General features: G+C 40.6%; 1 protein-coding gene across 7 annotated transcripts in view; it reads left to right on the top strand.

The window, feature by feature from the left end:
* LOC148902069 (adhesion G protein-coupled receptor L3-like) overlaps positions 1 to 23,546 on the top strand; it is a 180,976-nt gene that overhangs the window by 35,420 nt on the left and 122,010 nt on the right. For all 7 annotated transcript variants that reach the window (XM_088990280.1, XM_088990279.1, XM_088990281.1 and 4 more), the window contains exon 2: positions 1,135 to 1,200. The gene's annotated coding sequence lies outside the window, so the exon portion shown is untranslated. The remainder of the gene's footprint in view (positions 1 to 1,134; positions 1,201 to 23,546) is intronic.

Genomic DNA, 23,546 nt, shown 5'->3' with positions numbered 1-23,546 from the left:
TTGTCAACTTGGTCACGTGTCTTGGTTACGTGTCACGCCATCAGTCGCGCCATTGGTCGACTTGGTCAGGTGACTTGGTTACGTGCCCAGCACCCGTGTAGCAGAGCCATTCTCATTTTCAGACGCTAGCTCGTGTGTAGCAGACGAGATTGAGGTGTTTGTGTTAAAAGGTAAAAATGGGAAGCAGAAGAAGATTGATGACTTTTTTAAATTGTATACATAATACAGTAAGATGTAAGCGTTGCAGTTTCCCTGTTGTGTTATGTACATGCCCACTGTACTGTATATGAATGCAATGTTTCTTGTTTTGTCTGCTGAAGCGCGATGATTTTGAAAATTATTAACATTCCATACTGTGTATTAAAGGACAGCCGATGTCACTTTTTACTCAAATGCAAATAAAAATGACTTCACGCCAAGACGTCTTGCATTGCTTGTAAATCCAAACAATGGCTTCAGATTCGGATAATATGCTTTCTTGTGACACATCCAGTTATGAATATGTTTCAAATACACTGTAGTTCTGAAGATTAAAGCATACATGTTTACAATCATTAAAGAATTATATGTGCCATTTTGAGGCAACATTGGGGGAACATCTCTCACCCAAAAAAAAAGGGAGCTAATGGCCAGCTCCGTTTCTTATATGGCGCTTGGCTGCCCTCTTTTGGCGGCGTTTGTTTAATGCAGTTCGGCGCAGGATCGGATATATCGATAGTCCCGGTTATATCGATATTTTTTCGGACTCCCTTGAATATCGATATAACGAGACTTTACTGTAGCTCTTTAAGCAAACAAAAGTATGCATTATCTGAATATGCCATGATTCAATCCCCAAATACAAAAGCATTTCTTACCTGCATCCCATACATTCAACTCCCCTGTTGTGTTGTGATATTTATATTCATTAATAACATGTTTTCTTCATCTCCTGGGGATTAACAGGAATAAAATTACTCTTTAAAATTCACATGTTGCAACTCCACCGAGGTCATTGATCAGCAAAATTCCTCCTCAAAGAAAAAAGTTAGTTTGAGCCTTGGGACGAAATAAACATTGAGCAAATATAATTTACAAAAATATGACTTCAACATGCAATAATATATATATATATTTTTTGGGTGTGTTTTTTAGTTTGGATGGTGGCTTCATGATGCGGAAGGTGGTGATGGGCAAGTGACGCGCTGAGCTTGTGCCAAGGTAAGGACAGAATACACTTCATTAGGTACACCCGCACAATCTTTGCCCTGTTTCACATTCTCTTCCCAACGGCCGTGCATGTTTTAGTCATATACATTGTTTACATTGCTCTCCCATGCCCTCTCTGTTGTGATTTTATGCCTGTTTTTTTATGACACAGTATTCAACAGGAACAAGGCATAAAAACTGGCACCGGGGGCGAAAGTGCCATATCAGCTCTTTTGATAAGTCGGCAGGGGCTCGTATTGTGTTTTCACGACAGCGTGGGGGGCAACGGAGGGAATTGCCGCTACGGAGGGGGCAACCCACGCTCGGCTACAGATGCATTCCAGGGTAATCCCATATTAGTACACATGAATTCATTTGCATCAAAAAAAAAAAAGCGAGAGGGCGGTAAATGTTGCTGACGCAGTAGTAATGACATTAGGCGCATGGTGAAAATAAAACATTTGAATATGAGCGAAAACAACGGGAGGCCGTAAATCTGCTCCACATTTTGCCGACGCCTCGCCCGCCACGTCACCCTGTGTGCCCAACTCGCACAAATCAGACATCAGTTAATGGTTTACTCTTTATATGGCTAGTTAACAATGCACTTAATACTGTTTTTTCATTTTTTAAACTTAAAATTGCGTTTGTTGGCTAAAACAGCACTTTTATGTGTGCCTATTAAGTTTAAAATCTGATCAGTATAACCTGCAATGGGTTCAGGCTATGAGCATTAAATCGCCAGGGGTCACTTTAACCTCTTGCTAGCTAATATGGGGTACATGCTAAGTGGCTAGCCGCTTTATGTGAACACTGGCAGCGGACGCCTTATAATACAATGTCAGTGTCATCAATTTAAACTGTTGAACTTTAATATACATTCAATTTAAACCATTTAAACTTTTTAAACATGTTTGTTTAGCGATTTAAGATAATTTCAGGATGACAGGTTGATATTGGTGGCAATGGTTTGTGACGTTACAAACTGCCCGCAATTACAGTCAATTCAACGCAGACACGACAAAAGTACCAAAATAAAAAAGTTCTAAGGCATTGATGTCCCTGTATTATTTATTTAGTAAAGGAAGTTCTCTTGTATTTTTTAATACAAAGTACTCAAATTATTTAACAACTCTTTTCTTCAAAGTCATGCTAAGTGGCCAGCCGCTTTACGTTAGCACTGGCACCGGGCGCCTTGTAATACAATGTCAGCATAATCAATTTCAACGTTTAAACTGTAATTTAAATTCATTTGAAATAACCTAAAAGTTTTTAAGCGTTTTTATTTAGTCATTGAACATGATTTCAGGATGACATGTAAATATTGATGGCACATTTGTTTTTTTAATACAAGGTACTCAAATTAACCAACAACTCATTTCTTCAAAGTCATTTCATGAGGCTTTAAAATCAGAGTTTTAAGCATTTTGTTCAAAATTTTGCATCTTTCTACATCTGTTTGTCTTCAATGACCCCGTGACGTGATGTTTCTTTCAATCTTAAGCAGCCAAGGACAAAATATCACCCCGGTCAATATTTTCTAATGCTAACATCATGTTCCCGGCTATTACAAAGTGTTTGCTTGTTGCGATAAAACGACACACAAACTCTAAGTGTAATTTTATCTGGTTGCCGTTGTCACGGTAACGGCACTTTGCACGTCGATGTGTCTTCATGAGCGTTGCTGTTCATTAAGCACTGTGTGCCTTCAGAGAAACATGGTCACTTAGAAGGCTTGTGATGCTCGACTTGGTATCCGTGCAACGGGGGCCTCTGCTTCCTTGCCGGCTGCCGTTGCCCAGGTGACCGACTCTGGACGCCGTTCAAACCGGTCAACGCATGCTGACATTTTGGATGGCCCGCAAAAAAAGGTCTCCCATTTCAATGCAAACGACCCGCTTTGCATGATTTGGAGACACCTGGGCCGAAATCCCGAGTTGAAAACAAATGGCGGCGGTTTAAGATAACACAAAGCAAATCTTAATGTCATCACAGGGCATTATGCACAAACAACCTTCCCCCTTTGGAGGCTTTTGTGGGCAGTCATGCAAAGCAGTGTCATTCAAAAATCAATAGGATGGGACCTTCATCTCACACAAGTTATTTGGTTGGGATGAGAAGCTTCAAAGCAATATGGCAGACTTGTAGAGTGATTTTTAAATATGGGTTCTTAAGGCGTTTTAATGACTAAGAAACTGCCCAAATGTCATGTTGCTCGGTCAAAGTGGCTCTGGGGGCTAATTTATTCTAATATTATTATTACCGGGATATTTATTTATTTACCCATTTTTTTATAATTACTTGTTTATTTATTTGTTTATTTGGCAGCCAAAATGGCAGCAATTTCCTGAGTCTTTTCATTAATAGCTTCTTGAGACTTGTTTTTGGGTCTTTCTGCACATAACAGACAAGACACCCAAATAATATATTTCTAACAACCTTTTTGGTGTTGGTTGAGGAGGCTGTTTTACAAAATGGAAAAATGGCTTTCTGTATCTTTTCGAGCAATTTATAATGATTTTTTTTGGTCCCCACACGACTGAGAAGCCTCTTGAATTTTATGTTGCGAACTCAAATTGTCATAAGGGGCTCTGCTGTTTTGGTTAGCAACATAGACATAGGTCCGCACTGTGACACCCAGTGCCTGGCTACAAACCTAAACCAAATAACTTTCCACAGCCATTTTTTTTTTTTTTTTTTTTTGGGGGGGGGGGGGGGGGGTAAAAAGTTTCTTTGTGTGAGCTAGGCTCATCCAGCACAGGTATATAATCGCAATAAAAACGCCCAGTGGTGTGACGAAATCCAGATGAATCATAATTGCGCATGCTTTTCCTTGCCTGTGACATATTCTTCATTTTCCTTCACCCCGTTTTGCGTTTAAAGGTGAGAAATCCCAAATCCTTTTCCTCCCAAAATTGCCTGCCACTCCACCACAGCTGGGTAGCATTGAGGGAGTGGGGAATGGGGGGTAGCAGTTTGCTGCCTGACAAGTGACGGTAATCAGAAGCTGTTGGGTGTGAAGTGTCCTCTGCTGCGAGCTGGACTGGACGGCCGTTATCAAGGAGAGGCGTGATAGGGGGTTGGGGGGTGGGGGGAGGGGATGTTAAGTCCCATCTCGGCCGGTAAAATGATTGTTTGTCAGGTAAAAGAGAGTGGTTGGAGTGCCTACGTGTGTTTTCATTAACACCCCTCCCTCACTTATCATCATACATCACTGTCAAGCTGCTTTTTACATGCCCCAAATACCAAACATGGAATTTCCATCTTAGTTCTATCCCCCTCCCCCCAATGCCGTAAAAAAACAACTAGTACCTGCTGAGTTTATGATTTGCATGTGTTTACCTCTGTCGTAAGCATCCCCGTGGTGCCATTGTACCAGTCTGCCCCCCCTTTTTTATGATAGCCCTAAGTGGGGGTGAGGATGCTTCAATCTGTTTCCATCCACCGACGGCGTTTTGATGTTCATGATGAGCATCAGTCACAAAAGTGGACAAGGTATTTCATTTCAAACTTATTAAAGTATGTAAAAAATGACTAATGACTTTCGATTACAAGTTGAATTTACGAGTATTGCTTCAGGGACTTCTTTTTGCACAAGTCTTTGTTCAGGCATCCAATAGGCTGACCAGACCTCATCATCGCATGTCCTTTTTACAGCAGGTTTCCATATTTGTTTGATTTTTCTTCTCCCAAAGCTGTCAACAACTCACTGCAGAAATGATTGATTTGCTTCTGTTTATCTACACCATATGAAAACTGAAACTGCAGGTTTTTTTTACTTCCTTTTTTGGGGGTGAGCGTGGGAGAGAACGCAAAGGGAATTTGAAATCTCGTTGTAGCTTTCCCCGGAGTTTTATTTACGAGCACAGCTTGGCAATAAAGAGCCCAATTTATGACTTACTTTTTAATTAGAAATAATGTCTTGTAGCGTTTAAGTGATGGATGGTTTAATCAATACATAGAGCAAGCCGGCACAATGATCAACGTCCCGCAGAGTAGCCTAACTTAACACTTTGCCTTTCATGAGAAATATGCACTGTTGACTTTCTTTTTTTGTTCGGCTTCTCCGTCATCGCCGCCGAATGAATCAAGCTTGCCCTGTCACGGCGTATTTAAACCTCAATGAAAGCTTTTTTTGCGGCAGCGGCTTTTAGGACTTCTTGACGGCGCATCCGCTTCAATGCGATGTGACAAGCTGGGGGGGATTTGGTTTCCAATTCGGCTCAGGCTGCCAGTTGTTTGTTACTTTCTGACTGCAGATATAACAAATGAAAAAAAAATGCAGAAAGAAGACGTCCGCCTTTGAATTAGGCCACAATTGCAGAGGAATAGAATGGCTATGAGCTCAAATTAATTAGTGAGATGCATCGCCTTAATATGGCGTATATCAGTGAGTCGTCACATAGCAATAATAATAATAAGCATAACATTATGAAGATGCAATGTGAATGAGCCAGACAGCATCTATCAGTCACACAGTGTTTGTCAATGTAGCTTTAGTAAGACACAGAGTACACTTCTGCCTTGAGGTATGAATTTAACTCATTCACTGCCATTCACAAATGTATTTGCAAATTGAAACTATGATGTACAGCACCATTCCTGAATTTGTTCGGGTTTTGATTTTTTTCTTGTTTGGGTGATGATAAAGTGCAGACCTTGGCCTCTGGCAATGTTTTTTTTAACTTTCCATATGGGGGGAGCATTTCCCTTTTTTTCCATGTCAACACTTTGTTCCAGCTTCAACTGTTGTCAAAGCGCTATGTAAACCAATATGTATGGACAGTGATACCTCTTGGCTTACGAACTTTTCGGTTTACGAACATTAAATTTATGAAAATTTTACCTTGGCATACAAACTATTTTTCGGGATACACACGGTGATGCCACAATGAGTGATGGGTCGTTCGGGAACGAGCCCGTTCTCCTAAAAGAAAATGGCAGCCGCCTCGTTTTGGTCCTCTATTCCCCGCCCAGTCATTGGTTAAGGCCACGTGGTTGGTCAAGAACGCAGCAGTGAGGGAGGGTTTACAGACAGAGAGAAAGTGAAGACATTCTCCAAAAAAGAAAATGGCTGCCGACATTTTTTTGTCCTCTATTTCCCGCCCCCAGTCTTCGGTTAAAGCCAGTGATTGGTCAAGAATGCAGCAGTGAGGGGAGGTGGTTTAAACATTGCAACAACAAAGAGACAGGCAGACGGTAGAACGTGACAAAATGGATAGAAAACAGTGACATTTGGACTCGTTTCAACTTTGATAGTTTGAAGGCAGAGTGTAGACTGCAAGGTTAAAATTCCCATCAATCAGGCTCCACAAATAACCCGCACTAGCCATCCGTTCAATTTGAAATGAAAAGACAAGCAAGGGAACCAGCTATTAATGATGTTTCTCGTGTGTCTGCTTACATCTGTTGCTGTTGCAATATCACAACTTCCAAGATGTACAACCCAGAGCCCCTTGAGACACTTTATGCAAAACGCTATCCATTCCATCAAGCCATCAACGACCATCACAAAGGTAAATACAATGACGTTATTAAACATTACAGTTCATTTTTCTAATTGTGGCGACCCCTGAGGGGAAAAGCCGAAAGGAAAAGAAGACAGTTTATTTTTCTAATTATAATACAATAGCACATTTATTATACATAAAATAAGGTATATTTTGGGTAGTTTTAAGGCTTAGAAAATTAGAAAGTAGAACATTATGTTTTATTGGGGCCTGGGAACGGATGATTCTAATTTTAATGGTTTCCTATGGGGAATTATTTTTTGGGATAGACACTTTTCGCCTTGCACACTCTGTCTGGGAACCAATTAAGTTTGTAAGCCAAGCTATCACTATACTCCATTGTACTTTGGACAGCCGCCCTCATTTCATGCTTATATAACTCCCGACCCATATAGATTAGTAATTAACCTGCTTTTTTTTTGATGAAAGAAAAGAGTTTAAGGTTTCTCATGCTGAATTGAATAATTATGTCGTCCTAAAACTCAATATTCTGTGGGTCCTGGAATTCGAGTGACAATGACAAAAACCCTGGCACTGGAGCGGACACATTTTTACACATCGTCTGGCAGTGAATGAGTTCATTTGTTCCATGAACCCTTACGTACTTCAAATCATCTTTTCCAATTGAAATGACTGGAAATGCCATCAATCCGTTCCAGCCTCCACCCCAAAAATACACAAATGTGTATTTTTTTCCTTTTTTTTATAAATCAACAATATAACCCTCTCCACTTCATCGTGCTTCATAAAATGGTCCCCCCAGGCCCTCTTTTTTCAGGTGGGGGTGTTTTCAATCAACTGTTATTATTTTGTTAGTTAGAAACACTGGTAAGGATGTTTGTGAGGCAAAGACCTGATATCAGGAGTCTTTTCATCACTGTGAGTCCAAACAGGTGAAATGTAGCAGGCCACCCACCTAATTTACCCCCCCTCCCCGACCCTCCACCCACCACGCCCTTCACCTTTTAAGAACAAACACAACGGTTCGCTTTCTCAGCGCTTAGCATTGTGTTCACTCGACCCACACTAGTCATTCACAAGAAACATGACACAGATCCTTGGCTATGCTTAATGCTTAACCGACCCCACTCATGTCTCGACCCGGGGTAAGTTCCTTCTTGCTGCCATCCATTCTTCGGCTGAGCTTATCAGGTCTCTTTTGTTCAACATAAGCTCGCAGATAAGCGTTATATTGGGACCGGGGTTACTCATGTCTGTCTTGTTCATTCATTAGAATCCCGCTAATTCCCTCCCGGATCAGCGTGTTTTCCCAGAATGCAGGTGTTGCAACGCACAGTGGGCATGCCTGATGTGTCCCGCGCAAACATTTAGTCACCAGCGTTGGCTTTTGTATTCCCGTCGACTGCTGTTAACCCTCCTTCCCCTCCCATACCACCACCTCAATATGTACACGCTCTGTGGAGAGAACACATGGCTAATCTCATTGACGGTGTAAAAACATTCTCCTGAAAGGTATGCGGTGTGAGCCCGTGATGACAAGCAGCAATTCTTCCTCTTGTTATAGTGGCATCTGCTTTATTTCGGGCTGTGTGAACAAGTACGCTAAGCAATCATCTTCTTCCAGGTGTAAATGACATCACACGGTATTGCATTGTTGCGATTAGTTCTGAAGATAACATTTGGAATCACTCATTTTACGAGTCAAGTATGTTCATGAAAGTGCATTCGTGTAACGTTTAACATTAGTGGGAAAAAAATGTTTCTCGAATGGTGGTTGTAGTTCCGCGACTGTATGTGAAATAATCACTGAATTCAATGTACTGCACTTGTACATGAGTTAACTTGTAAACACAGCATACATTTGGATTAATTACTTCAGATATATTTACTTTCTTTTTTTCATTCATGTCAGTATTTCCTGAGGTGTACTGCGTAGAAATTTTGAAAGACTGTAGAATGAATATGGTCTATATTTAATTTCCTCAAATCACAAAGCAATCAGAAAAATGTGGTGTTATTTTTAGAAAACAAATCATGTTTCTTTATGAAACAGAAAATAAAGCAAAGAAGGATAAGACAAAAATATATGCTTTCTCCCATCCATGATAAATCTTCAGAGTAGTTCCTGATTGGTCTTTTACAAATATGCAGCGAGGACGCAGTTAAACCCACCTAATCATCCTCCACGGTGTCCATTACACCCGATCGCTTTTCCACTCTTTTGTCAAGTAGGGTACTTGAGACAAGCACAGAACAAAACTCGCCCTTCGCAGTCTGTTTTTGTTTTTTGTTTTGTTTTTCCTTTTGTTTTGGGGGTGGGGGGGTCGTGTCAGAACAGCCATTTGACAATAATTGAGTGTGATTGAAACACTTGTGTTGGCCTCCATTGAGGTTCACCTAAACAGGTGGAGCAGCGTGTTATGGGAATGGACAAATGCTTGGCGGTACGGTGTGCAGGAGATTGATTGAGAGGTTTTTGGCGGGGCTCTAATTGTGCCGAGCGCCATCTGCCCGGTTTCCGGAACCTGCCGGGCATATGACAGCTTCCAGCGGAGTCGCTGATGAACAGATGTTCTTACCGACGCCATCATTCACTTGATAGTGTACTGGCTCGTTACTTGAAGGGCCCGAATCAGGAAATCTCTTGAACTGAAACCACAATTCGGGAGGTGTAATGTTGATAGTTGCTTCGCGTTAGCGAAACAAAGAGTAAAATGCATAGCGTTGATTATAACCATACCAAGATTAGACTTTGGTCAGGTTTAAAGTAGCAAAGATTCACATTTTAGTGAGACTCTCAACATTTGGTAGAAAAAAACCCCGAACAGAACAAGCTTAAATTTGTGTGCCGTGAAATTGACAGTTGCCTCGCGTTAGCAAAACACATAGTTGTAAAATGTGTTACCATTGATTAAAAACACACAAAGATTAGACTTCGTTTAGATTTAAAGTATCAATGTTTCTCATTTTAGCAAGACTAACTATATTTGGTAGAAAAAAAAGGAAGAAAAAAAAACAGAACAAGTTTAGATTCATCAGAATCAGAATCAGAATCAGAATCATCTTTATTGCCAAGTATGTAGAACACACAAGGAATTTGTTTCCGGTAGAACACGCTGCACTAGTATCGTCGTCCAAAAAAATGCTAAGTGGCTCTATACAGTTCCATTTTGGCTACTGTTGAAGAGACATGAAGTTGAGAGTTGCCCACTATGAGTAAAATGAATAATTGTAAAATGCATTAGCATTGATTAAAAACACACTAAGATTTGACTGGTCAGTTTGAAAGTAGCAATATTTGTCATTTGAGTGAAACTCTCAACATTTGGTCGAAAAAAAACAGAACAAATTTAGATTTGTGAGATGTGAAGTTGATACAGTAGTTGCCCACTGTTAGCAAAACATGCTGTAGTGGTCAGATGTGTTAGCATTGATTAAAACCACACTAAGATTAGACTTTGGTCAGGTTTAAAGTAGCAATTAACACTTCTCATTTTAGTAAGACTCTCAACATTCATTACAAAAAATTAATACAGTACATTATAAACGAAACAGGACATGCTTATATTTGTGAGACGTGAAGTTGATATTTGCCTAGCGTTAACAAAACACATGTTAGCATTAATTAAAAACACACTAAGATTAGACTGGTCTGTTTTAAAGTAGTAACAATTCTCATTTTAGTAAGACTCAATATTTGGCAGAAAAAAGATAAACAGAACAACTTTAGATTTGTAAGACGTGAAGTTGATAGTTGACTAGCATTAGCAAAAAAAAGATGTGTAGCATTGATTAACAACACATCAGGTTAGACTTTTGTCAAATTGAAAGTAGCAAAATTTATCAATTTAGTGTGACTTTCAACATTTAGAAAAATATTGGCATTGCTAACAAGTTTAACGTTAGCATGGTGCCAATTAGTGTAGCACGAGTGAGATACTTTAGTGCTTTAGTCTTTAGCATCTAGCATTTGCATAGGATCAGGAGGACATAAAAAGTAAATACAATAGAAAATAACTGTTCATTACTTGAATTTAAAAGTAACAAGTTACTTTATTGAATATTTGATTTTAAAAGTTATATTACATGTTACTTCTTTATCAAATGCCAACAACCCCTTTTAAATTAAAAAAAACATTAATGGTATCTCCTTCATTAATATGTGCACGTGTGACGTTAACGTAATAAAAACGTGTCGTGGCGCAGATGTGACCTCACTCCCACATATGATAGGGCAGCGATTACCTCATCCCAGCATGCATAATCCATCATGTACGGTTCTTTGTTGTGTGCTTGTTGGTTCATAAAATCTGTTCTGGTTCATAATCTGTTTTAATGCCATGATATTATCATGAACTCACCGTTAATTTTCTTGTATGCGCAAACCGTATAGCAGCTGACTCTGGTGTGATGTTACCTACTTCTGCATCCAAGTGGCAAAAGTCTGCTCTGGCATTTTTATTCACATGAGCATTCTGCAGGCACAAAGTACAGTGGGTCTCATATTATTCAGTTAAATGTAAAATAAGTTCAAATGTAGACAGTATTTTTTTACTTTTTTAATTATTTGCCATTGTGTGTGTGTGTGTGTGTGTGTGTGTGTGTGTGTGTGTGTGTGTGTGTGTGTGTGTGTGTGTGTGTGTGCGTGCGTGCGTGTGTGCAAGGTAGGAGGGTTAATAATAATAATAATAATAATAATGATGATGATGATGATAATACAGTGGGACGGGGCGATCCGTCCTGCCTATCAAGATAGGCAAAACAAAATGGCACACGGGGGTGCGCCAAGCTCGCGATCCCGGAAAGCAACAAACTTACGCGATCGCGGCTAACAATCACCTCGGGCGAAGCAAACTCTTGTGCTGGCAAGTCCAAGACACTGGTGAAGCGTCGTAATCATGTCACTGGTGAGATGACAGAGACTCGTTTAAATGTCCCAGTATCGGTGAGGGGATTGACAGCAGCTGGCGGAGGTCGGGAGCGGCGGCCCCGCCCCAGCTGTCAACTCACACGTGACAAGTTTGGTGTCATTAGTCATGTGAAAGCATCGAGTGAATAAAGCCTTTGTGTAAAGCTTTGTTGCGAAGGATGGTAGCAATTGTGGACTTAGCATATTGGTACCGGGCTCTTTATTTGTAGAATGGTAGTAGAAAGTTACTCTCAGGGAAGTGACACACAGCGTGGGAAATGTGTCAGGCTGAGAATCACATGAAAGCCACGGTGTGCACCTGTTCGGTCATGTGCTTTGGTGTTTTTCCGCCGAAGAGTACTCCGCCAGCCGTGGTGGGTGGTGTGTATCGCGAAAAGTAGTGCTGAATCCAAGGTTCAATTTTCATAAATTTTACGTTCGTAAACCGAAAAGTTCGTAAGGCCGGGTGTTCGTAAACCGAGGCCCCATGGTAGTCAAATAAATTTGTGACTTTATGAATATTTTGGTTGCATAGCATTTGGAAAATGCATCTCATTAGTACATCCCATTAGTATCGTAGCAGCGGACAGAAAGCAAGGCACTGAAGTTGCATCGCATTGTACAGAGCATAGCGGGCCTCAAGTTTAATGTAATTTGCCGAAGCACTGCAAAACAGTTTGTGTTGTTTCTATTAGCGCCACCATTGACGGAATACATTTGCATACATCAATCACCTCCCCCACATACTACCTCACTCAGTTTCAGTTAGGGCATGAAGATGATTGGCAGATTAATTTACTAAAAAAATCCTCAATCAATACATTAATTTGCTGGCAGACGGACAGCCGACTTGGGAAATGTGTTTAAATGGCAACGTTTCTCTCGTGTCATCAGGAAAACCCAAAGGAAATTCCAAATGTAAATCGACGTCAAAATTTTCAATGTGTGCTTTTGAATGTGCTGATCTCCCAGCGCTGTTGAATAAAATGTTTTGTTTCATTCTTCATCACTATTCTATTTTACCCCCCCACCCCCCGCCCCCCACATTTCCAGAATAAAAACAATGCTAGCAGCCACCTGATTGGACAACCAGCTGACATTTACATACTATTCATGTCCAGCACGTCACGACTTCCTGATGATGGAAAATTACCTTGTAAAAAAAAGCATGCAGTACAATTAAATGTTTCTACAATTCAATTATTATGCATTTAAAGAAAAGAAAATGTCACAATTTCTCTGAGATGTTTTTTTATAAAATTATTTAACGGCACCATTGTCCTTGATACTTTTGTAAGGCACTTATAAATGAAATGTACTATTACAGTGGGACCTTGGCCTACGAACTTTTCGGTTTACGAACGTTACATTTATGGAAATTTTACCTTTGCATACAAACTATTTTTCGGGATACACACGGATCTGCCACAACGAGTGGTGTGTCGTTCGTGAACAAGCCCGTTCTCCAAACGAGGAAATGGCAGCTGACTTTTTTTGTCCTCTATTCCCCGCCCCCAGTCGTCGGTTAAAGCCACGTTATTGGACAAAAACGCAGCAGTGGGGGAGAATCACATGAAAGCCACGGTGTGCACCTGTTCGGTCATGTGCTTTGGTGTTTTTCCGCCGAAGAGTACTCCGCCAGCTGTGGTGGGTGGTGTGTATCGCGAAAAGTCGTGCTGAATCCAAGGTTCAATTTTCATAAATTTTACATTCGTAAACCGAAAAGTTCGTAAGGGTGTTCGTAAACCGAGGCCCCATGGTAGTCAAATAAATTTGTGACTTTATGTACTGTATGGGGTTACAGACAGAGAGAGAGTGAGGCCATTCTCTAAAAAACAAAATGGCGTCTTGGGTTAAAGCCACATGATTGGTCAAGAACCCAGCAGTGTGTGTGTTGGGGGTTAAACATTAAAGAGACAGGCAGACAGAGAGTGAGAAAACAGATACACACACACAAAAGGGAGAGGACAGAGCTTGAAACAAAAAACAAAAAAAAACACAAGTGAAAAAAACAAGTACAATGGTGAGAAAATGGATAGAAAAGAGTGAAATTTGGACCCATTTCAACTTTGATAGTTCAAAAGCAGAGTCTAGACTGGAAGGTTAAATATCCCATCAATCAGGCTCCACAAATAACCCGCACAAGTCATCTGTACACTATCAACCCAGCTAAACATATCACAATTGATGAAGAACTAGATACAATTATAATAGAGAAAGCACCTACAAGGGATCATTCCTCAAGATCGTGAAAGAAGCCTATGTTCCTCATCAAGTGTTTAATGCTGAGGAAGCCGGACACTCCATTCCATCAAGCCATTAACGACCATCACAAAGGTCAATAAAATGACGTTATTGTATAGTACAGTTTATTTCTTTAATCATAAGACTATAGCACATTTATTATACATAAAATAAGGTCTATTTTGTGTAGTTTTACGGCTTCGAAAATTAGAAAGTAGAAAATTATGTTTTATGGGGACCTGGGAACAGATTATTCTCATTTTAATTGTTTCTTATGGGAAATTAATTTTTAGGATACACACTTTTCACCTTACACTCTGTCTGGGAACCAATTAAATTCGTAAGCCAAGGTCCCACAGTATTATTATTATTATTATTATTATTATTATTATTATTATTATTATTATTAACCCTCCTACCTTGCGCACACACACACACACACACACACACACAATGGCAAATAATTAAAGTAAAAAAATACTGTTTACATTTGAACATATTTTACATTTAACTGAATAATATGAGACTGAAACTATTTCTCAATAAAAATTGAATAAAAATTACATATATGCTGTTCATACAGTAATTGCAAATAAAGTTCAATGCAATTTTATTGGTCCTATTTCCTACAGTATTTCTTAAACTAAAATGTCACCTATACAACTAACTTTCATGTTATATAAATACAGCGATGCAAACATCACATGAACCGGATTGTATTTGTGAAAAAATATAATGCTAATATTTTGTGAAGTAGAACATGATCAAATAGCATTTTAAATTACTGCATCATTTTTTTATAATAATCAACTTTTTTTCTGTCAGTCATTCCCGACGGGCCCTCAGCCTGCGCGCTTGATATTTTGCATCTGCAGCCGCAGTCACCATTACTATTCAATGGATGCACTGTTTGGCACAAGGACAAAAAAAAGTTTGCATAATTTATTCAAAGCCGTCGCCACTGTCTGAAAAATGTAAGTCAGCCTTTTAACTAAATAGACACACTTCGGCCCGTGCATAAAGAGAAAACTTTATTGGTATACGACTGCTCGGCGACTGGTAGAATTCATTGAAGATGGGATGAACTAGACAGGATTTGACATGGTGGTCCAGTGCAATAATGAAAGGAATGTTTTTTGATTCAATAAGCAATTGAGGAATGCACGTGTTAATTTGAGTCTTCTGCTCTTTGAGATTCTGCTGCACAGCCTCTACAATTATCATAATGGGACATTAAGACCATGCACTGTCAATCAAAATACAGCATAACCAATTTTGGTTGAAGAGAAAAAAAATACATATATATAATTTACAAAATTAAATATCCATCCTACCACTCGCTAAAATCAGTGAATAAGTCTTAAAATCTTCGCCTAACTCAAATCAGCTGGACTGCAATAAATTTGCCTCCGGCAAAGGGGAAATGGGCTTTTAAAGTCCTAAAACAGACATTTCCCTTCGGGAGAGGCGCATAAAACTGCTCTTCAACTATTCAGGTGTGTCCACAGAAATGTGTTGCCTTTAATCTGTTTTTCTTTTCTTCATAATCGCCCAGGGTAATTTCAGCCACCTCGGCGGATTTCCTCATGGAACAATGTCCAACATATCCAGTTGCGGTGCAACACAATGTCAAAGAATCCCTCAGTTTTGGACCTTGAAAAGAGCAAACTGGCTTCCGTGTCGACCGGGCCCTCAGGTCAGGCCAAAAGAGAGAAGTACCTACCTAACAATCTAATTTTTGTTTATTTCTATTGTGCGATCAAACTGTCACGCTGCACAATAGAAACATCGTAATCGTGAGCAATTTGAGGAAAGTCGGAATCACATATATTACAGGACACATCCAATGTGCAAGAATGCTGTGGAATACTCTCCCCCACCCAACAACCCTCCCGCTGACTGCGAGTTAGGATTAGGGACATTGACAGAAGGCCCGATACAGCATCTGCAGTCATTTGGACTCTGCATTGGCCTGCCACGGCGACAAAGGAGCTGAGCCAAAAAGTGTTATCGGTCGATTTACGTCCCCCCACCTCTCACCTCTAATCACAAGCTTTGTGTCGTCACTGAATGAACAACATTTCAGATACAAGTGATGGAAATGAATTTTGTCCTGGCTGTCCCTTCGTTATAGTGTGAGAATCTATGTCCTCTGGGAGGGACTCAGAGTACAGCTTCTGCTCATCCGCATCGAGAGAAGCTGGATCAGGTGGCGCTGGCATCTGGTTAGGTTGCCTCTGGAGGCCTCCCTGGTGAAGTATTGCGAGTGTGTCCCACTGGGGAGGGGGGAGGGCACTGCGGGATGACAACAGGACACACGAGAGAGGCTATGGGTATTTCTCAATTGGTATTTTGCATCCATTCATGCATCCTTGTGGCCTTATGAAATGACATCACTCGCTGCCTAAATACTGTTCCAAAAGTACACATAAACCAAGAACAGAGCGAATGTGCTGATTTTGTTCGTGACTTCTACTTTAAACCAAGGATGCGCGAGAGGCCACTTTGACTGTTGTCCAGGTGACCTTATTCATTCATTCATTCATTCATTCATTTATTTGTTTGTTTATTGTGATCCGATGAAAGTGAAATGTAAAACATTGCTTCAAAGTGGCAACCTTTCCATGTAGCTTCTTTACATTTCTACTCATGATCAATATACAGAGATATAGAGATGGCTCAAGTAAAACCGATCCTTTCTCATGAGCACTTTGAAACAGAAATTAATGCCAATCCTCCATTAAACGTTTCCAGTTGTTCCAGAATAATGCCGCTCACCTCTTGACTGGTACTTGTAAGAGGGAGCATATCACTCCTAATCTGGCATCACTGGCTCAGAATCAGAATCAGAATCAGAATCAGAATACCTTTATTCGTCCCACAATGCGGAAATTTGCACTCACTTTACATTTTAGAGTTTGTCTTAATATTTTATTATTTTTTCTCAATTTTTGAATTAGCCTTGCTACACTTCGCTTTTTTTCTATTTTGAGAATGACATAGACTTGAAACAATTTGGAAAGGGCGACGCGCTCATTCAGGCGTTCCAAAGTCTCAGTGCAGACACCTGTCTCATCAAGCGACTGGCACTGAATTCATAGACTAATTGGTTTGGACATGGGGTAAGGGTGGTTATTGGTGCCGGTGGTGGGGCGGAGTTTGTCTGACATCCAGCACACAGCTGATTCCTTTGGCTAATGAGTAGAATGACATCATCTATGCTAAAGCATCACTGATTACACTTAGATTTCAAGGCAAATATGGCCATTGGGAGAGGAAAAAACATATTCGGAAGGGATACTTTGGCATCTCGTCTTCAGATGGTTTGAACATTGACAAATAAATGACTAAAAACTTCTCTCCACAAGAATAATGATCACCGCGTCTCATTAAGGGATGAATTAAAGCACATCCCGCTTCAAGTCTGTTACCATATCTAAAGTTGAACGGTTACATCAAGTATGATGGATCTTCCCGCAACAAGATTGGAAAATGAGTGATGGGTCACAGCCGTTGGGGGGGAGCAGGTACCCAAGCGGTATCAATTTGGGAACTTGTTTTGAGTCAATTTATTGCTGGGATGACTGCATGTCACAGCTGAAGAACAAAACAAGGAAAGTTGGTGGATGAGGACATTTTTTAACATGTTATTTAACCATTATCATTCCAGGGAAGCCAAATTGATAAAGAAGTCTCACCGCGACCTCATGGTGCACAACAGTGTTAAACAAAGCAAAAAAACCAAAGGAAATGTGAATCCCAACAACAATAGAGCGTGGCATACTGTAGTTACATAATTCATTAATAATCCATAATCCATAGGGGAGATTAATTTGGGGCTAGTCCCCACAGTTTTTCCCTTTAGCTTCAGCTCTCTGGTGTTGACATGCAGAACTCATGCAGAATTTCTATTCTCTTGTTGATCGTTCGATTTGGCCAAACTCTCACTGTCAAAAATCCCTGCGCTTTTCCTAAAGGGTTGAAGCAATTCGCTCCTCCCCTGTTTCGAGTGGGCACAACAGTTTGTGGAAAAAGTAGATGAGTACAATTAGGGACTTGGACGGAGGACGACGTTAGTGATATTGTGACTCCGCGTGGAATAAAATGGGCCGTGGTTTGCCGTCTATATCCCCACACCTAACCCCCACTCCTCATGGGCAAGATTACATTTCTACTTCTTTCCGGTCTCTAATCCCTCAGCCCTCGTTTGTATCAATCTAAATCCTTTACTGCGATCCATGTTGTGCATTTTTAATGGCGACGACTGTAACAGAGGGGTCTAATTCTGCTCTTTTGCGTTGAGCCTGCGGCCAGTGCGGCTTTCGATTACTGTGCAGGAGAAGTGCTTTTACCGAGGCTTCTTTGTGGAGTGTTTTTTTTTTTTTAAACTAATACTCAAGTCAATCCAATGGATATTGATTCATGGAACCCATTGCATTTTCTCTCAAAAATAAATAAATAATCCGCCTTTTCAGTATTGCGATTTCATATATTCTAATATAAATTATTGAGATATCATTTCATTTCTTTTCAATTTAAATTTAAATCCGGGATCAACTCTAAAACAAATACATTTGATGAATTTGATGAATGTTCAAAGCATATTAGATATTTAACCAGAGAAATTACCATATTCATATTTTGTTTGACGCCTCCCCCCCCCCCAAAAACAAAAAAAAACAAAAAAACAAATAATACATACAGTGGTTAGGTCGTATTCTCCGATTAAATTCTGGCACGAAGAATGGTATAACATAAGTGAATTAACGAACTCCATGAAGTAAATACATCAAAATACTGAAGTTTCTCCATTTTGAAACCGGATTGGATGAATTAACACATCTCTCACATTAAACGTTATGCCCTCAACCTCTTTGATTGTGACACAAGAGACACCTCCCCAAAACAAATTTCTGTAATTACACTGCTGCTATATATAAATAATTGTGCTGTGTAAAATAAATGAATGAATAAATAAATAAATAAATTATACACAAATAAATAAATCGACACAAACAAAAACACAAACACATAAATAAATGAATGAATAAATACACAGCCGAATAAATAAATAAATAAATAAAAGACATTCTGGTTGACAGCGGTATTAAAAATAACAATAATAATAAAAACTTGCTCGGGACTCAAGGAGCCAAGCCATCATCGGCTATTTGAGGTCTCGCTCGGATCAGGCACCTCGAGACCGGCAGCGGCGATTCTTTTTTTTTTTCTTTTCTTGAAGCCCTGAGAGCATTTGCCTTGACAAGAGAGGCGTCTGTTGCTCTCTTTGTTCCGAACGTACCCCGTGAGGATGTTTGCCCAGACCAATCAAACTCTATTCACTTCTCGTCTGAGGACTGCCTGATGACAGCGAGCACTTGACACTGCCTCCTCCCTGCTCCCCCAAAGATCCCCCACCTCTACACACACTCCATGAAATACGCTTATCTGTTGCATGCCCTGAAGTAGGGCCTTTGGGAAAATGGTGAGCAACCGGGAAGGCCTCAATTGATTGTTTAATTTTTTTTTTGCATCATCTCATTTTAGCTCACCCAGAGCCACGAGATTACTGAAGGTTCACCCGAAAATTGAAACAAATTGTGGTGTGGGAACCTCTTTCATGACCCATGTTGCAAGTCATTTTCGAATCATGCAGTGCGCAACACACATTTTCTACCACCAATCGTGACATACACACTGTCCATACCATAAATAATCATCTTTTGTGTAAATTACTTGAACTTGTCCAACTCCCAACATGTGGGCATTCCTGTCTCTCATAATTGACATGACAAGCAGTGAAGGTTTCTGTTCTACTCAAAAGCTGTGCTGATCTCAAATCCAACACCGTCTAATACTGCCATCTAGACGAAACTGGTTGCAATTAGAGTCGCTTACCAACATGAATTTTCAGTGACAAGCTGGGGAAGGCCCCCTTCCGCACTGAGGAATGTCCATGACAAATTTATACATAAGAAGTAAAATGTTTTTTTTATTCTTTTATTTTTTTATTTATAATGTTTTTCGTAGATGCTAGGAATCAGTTTAAAAAATAGACTTTTTAAAAATTTTAGAACATTGAATCAGAAGATTATTTTATTTTGACATTGTTTCCGAGTTGAGGGAGTAGCTGGTGTGCCATCTATATTTTCCTCAACTGCAGCCGTAACACTCCCAATAAGCTCTTATTTGGCGGGGGTGGGGGGTTGGGGCGGTGCACCATCTCTATTCAGGCCGCTGAAAGTAGGAATGACTTTAAAAAGTTTGGGCAATGCCATTAGAAATAATCTTTTCTGTTTTTTTGTTTATTTTTATGTTGTTTTGAAAAAAGTCCCATCGAGCAGATGGAAGGTGGTATTAACGTGGTAATCACTTCTGGATTGAGGGTATCGCCTGCAATTCCTTTTTTCAAGATTTCATTAGATTTTGTGCAATGATATTGAAATGCAACGCACTGTCGGGATCAGTGCTATTAACATTGGTGGAGTGCCGATGCGGATGCTGAGCTGAGATTGATGTGTGTGTGTGTGTGTGTGTGTGTGTGTGTGTGTGTGTGTGTGTGTGTGTGTGTGTGTGTGTGTGTGTGTGTGTGTGTGTGTGTGTGTGTGTGTGTGTGTGTGTGTGGGCATATTTGCGTGTTTGTGTCTCATAGCATTTATTTTGTTGTTGTGTTTTTGGTTTTCTCATGCTAAAATCTGACTGGGAATGAAGTGGAAAATTATGCATGTGGTGTTATTCAAGAGGAAATTGAAACCTGAAATAAGTCTACAAAAGAAACAAGTGTGAACCTTCAAGGACAACCGACGTCTCCTGACAAGTTGTGTCCATAATGTTTAAAATAGCTTCAAATGACTTCTACTGAGGGTATTTTACAAATATTCCATCGCATTTAGCTATATTTTACGTTTTAAGACACGCGTTGAATATTCCGGAAGTCTCGTTTTAGAGTTGGTGACGAGTCCTCACCCTACGTCACTGAAGGAACGCCACTGACCGAAAAAGGACACATTGTAGCAGTCCTTCCATCACGTCAATGCATTTTGCTGTACTTGTTTGGTCTGAAATCTTCGTGTTGCACCAAAAAGAGGCAGAAGAGGGGGACAAAGGTCCGTGTAAGGAATTAATCAGCCTGTGGAAATGTCTGATTTAAGTGGTCTAAGTGACTGGAATTGCATGACAGTCGCGCCGACATAGATTCGGTCATGTTTTGCCAGGCCGATCATCCATCATACCAAACGACCCCGCCGATGCGGCCGAACCGATCCGCTTAAAAAGCGCTCGCGTCGGCACGACAGCTCTGCGATATATTGACGGTAAAATCCATACGTGTTGAGCTCGTGAGGGTTTTACGATTCGAACAAACCCCGAACGCCACATGGACGGAGCATGCCAATTTGCTCTAGTGCCTGGCGAATGGAGGACAAAGAAGTGTTGCTGTGGTAACCAGGTCCACCTTGAGCCAATCAGCTGTGCGATATTCCCTGCTGTACATCTTGTCGTTTTAGACGTGTCATTTCATCTCATGGATCAGGTTATGCTCAGGAGGGGACTGTTGGGTCTGGGGTAGGGTATTGAAGGGGGCGGAGGGAGCTTTGAGCTGTCCCATTACTTAAACCACGCCATCAGTCACACTCAAGAGTCCGATCATGGGGTACCAGTCGGCAAGCGCGCAGGCTAAAGCTAGCGCTATTATCTGCCTGTCAGTGGCTGACTCCGTTGGGGTCCCTCGCGGGGAGCCAGTTGTGTGAGTTGGATGCCTTATCGCGGACGTTGCTTCAGGGATGTCACGGCCTATTCATCTTCAGCTTTCCAATACAATCACCCGTTGCCACTGAAAATAATAAGTCATACTTCAGTCCTATTTGCATACTTTTTGTGCTCTGTTTCTCCCTAACAAGGAAAACCGGGTGGTAAACTGTTCAAGATGAATGAAAGGTCTTGATTGTGTTTGGAGGTTCAGAGCTGACCAGATGCTAACAGCTAAGTAAGTTACCATAAATTGAATCTTTTCAGTAAACAGCCAGCTCTGCTGCCAATTCCGGAAAACGCAGAGTAATTGGATGTAAACACGTCCAAATGTTTCTAATGACCCATTTCACTAAATTCACGATTAATGTATTTTAGAATTGATCATCTGCGTTGTATTACCGAGTGAGAATCTATGTCCTCTGGGAGGGACTCAGAGTACAGCTTCTGCTCATCCGCATCGAGAGAAGCTGGATCAGGTGGCGCTGGCATCTGGTTAGGTTGCCTCTGGAGGCCTCCCTGGTGAAGTATTGCGAGTGTGTCCCACTGGGGAGGGGGGAGGGCACTGCGGGATGACAACAGGACACACGAGAGAGGCTATGGGTATTTCTCAATTGGTATTTTGCATCCATTCATGCATCCTTGTGGCCTTATGAAATGACATCACTCGCTGCCTAAATACTGTTCCAAAAGTACACATAAACCAAGAACAGAGCGAATGTGCTGATTTTGTTCGTGACTTCTACTTTAAACCAAGGATGCGCGAGAGGCCACTTTGACTGTTGTCCAGGTGACCTTATTCATTCATTCATTCATTCATTCATTTATTTGTTTGTTTATTGTGATCCGATGAAAGTGAAATGTAAAACATTGCTTCAAAGTGGCAACCTTTCCATGTAGCTTCTTTACATTTCTACTCATGATCAATATACAGAGATATAGAGATGGCTCAAGTAAAACCGATCCTTTCTCATGAGCACTTTGAAACAGAAATTAATGCCAATCCTCCATTAAACGTTTCCAGTTGTTCCAGAATAATGCCGCTCACCTCTTGACTGGTACTTGTAAGAGGGAGCATATCACTCCTAATCTGGCATCACTGGCTCAGAATCAGAATCAGAATCAGAATCAGAATCAGAATACCTTTATTCGTCCCACAATGCGGAAATTTGCACTCACTTTACATTTTAGAGTTTGTCTTAATATTTTATTATTTTTTCTCAATTTTTGAATTAGCCTTGCTACACTTCGCTTTTTTTCTATTTTGAGAATGACATAGACTTGAAACAATTTGGAAAGGGCGACGCGCTCATTCAGGCGTTCCAAAGTCTCAGTGCAGACACCTGTCTCATCAAGCGACTGGCACTGAATTCATAGACTAATTGGTTTGGACATGGGGTAAGGGTGGTTATTGGTGCCGGTGGTGGGGCGGAGTTTGTCTGACATCCAGCACACAGCTGATTCCTTTGGCTAATGAGTAGAATGACATCATCTATGCTAAAGCATCACTGATTACACTTAGATTTCAAGGCAAATATGGCCATTGGGAGAGGAAAAAACATATTCGGAAGGGATACTTTGGCATCTCGTCTTCAGATGGTTTGAACATTGACAAATAAATGACTAAAAACTTCTCTCCACAAGAATAATGATCACCGCGTCTCATTAAGGGATGAATTAAAGCACATCCCGCTTCAAGTCTGTTACCATATCTAAAGTTGAACGGTTACATCAAGTATGATGGATCTTCCCGCAACAAGATTGGAAAATGAGTGATGGGTCACAGCCGTTGGGGGGGAGCAGGTACCCAAGCGGTATCAATTTGGGAACTTGTTTTGAGTCAATTTATTGCTGGGATGACTGCATGTCACAGCTGAAGAACAAAACAAGGAAAGTTGGTGGATGAGGACATTTTTTAACATGTTATTTAACCATTATCATTCCAGGGAAGCCAAATTGATAAAGAAGTCTCACCGCGACCTCATGGT

Source organism: Hippocampus bargibanti, linkage group LG02 (assembly GCF_051943395.1).
Source record: "Hippocampus bargibanti isolate YZ-2025 linkage group LG02, ASM5194339v1, whole genome shotgun sequence".
Lineage (NCBI taxonomy): Eukaryota > Metazoa > Chordata > Actinopteri > Syngnathiformes > Syngnathidae > Hippocampus > Hippocampus bargibanti.
This window is presented reverse-complemented; position numbering and strand designations above follow the sequence as displayed.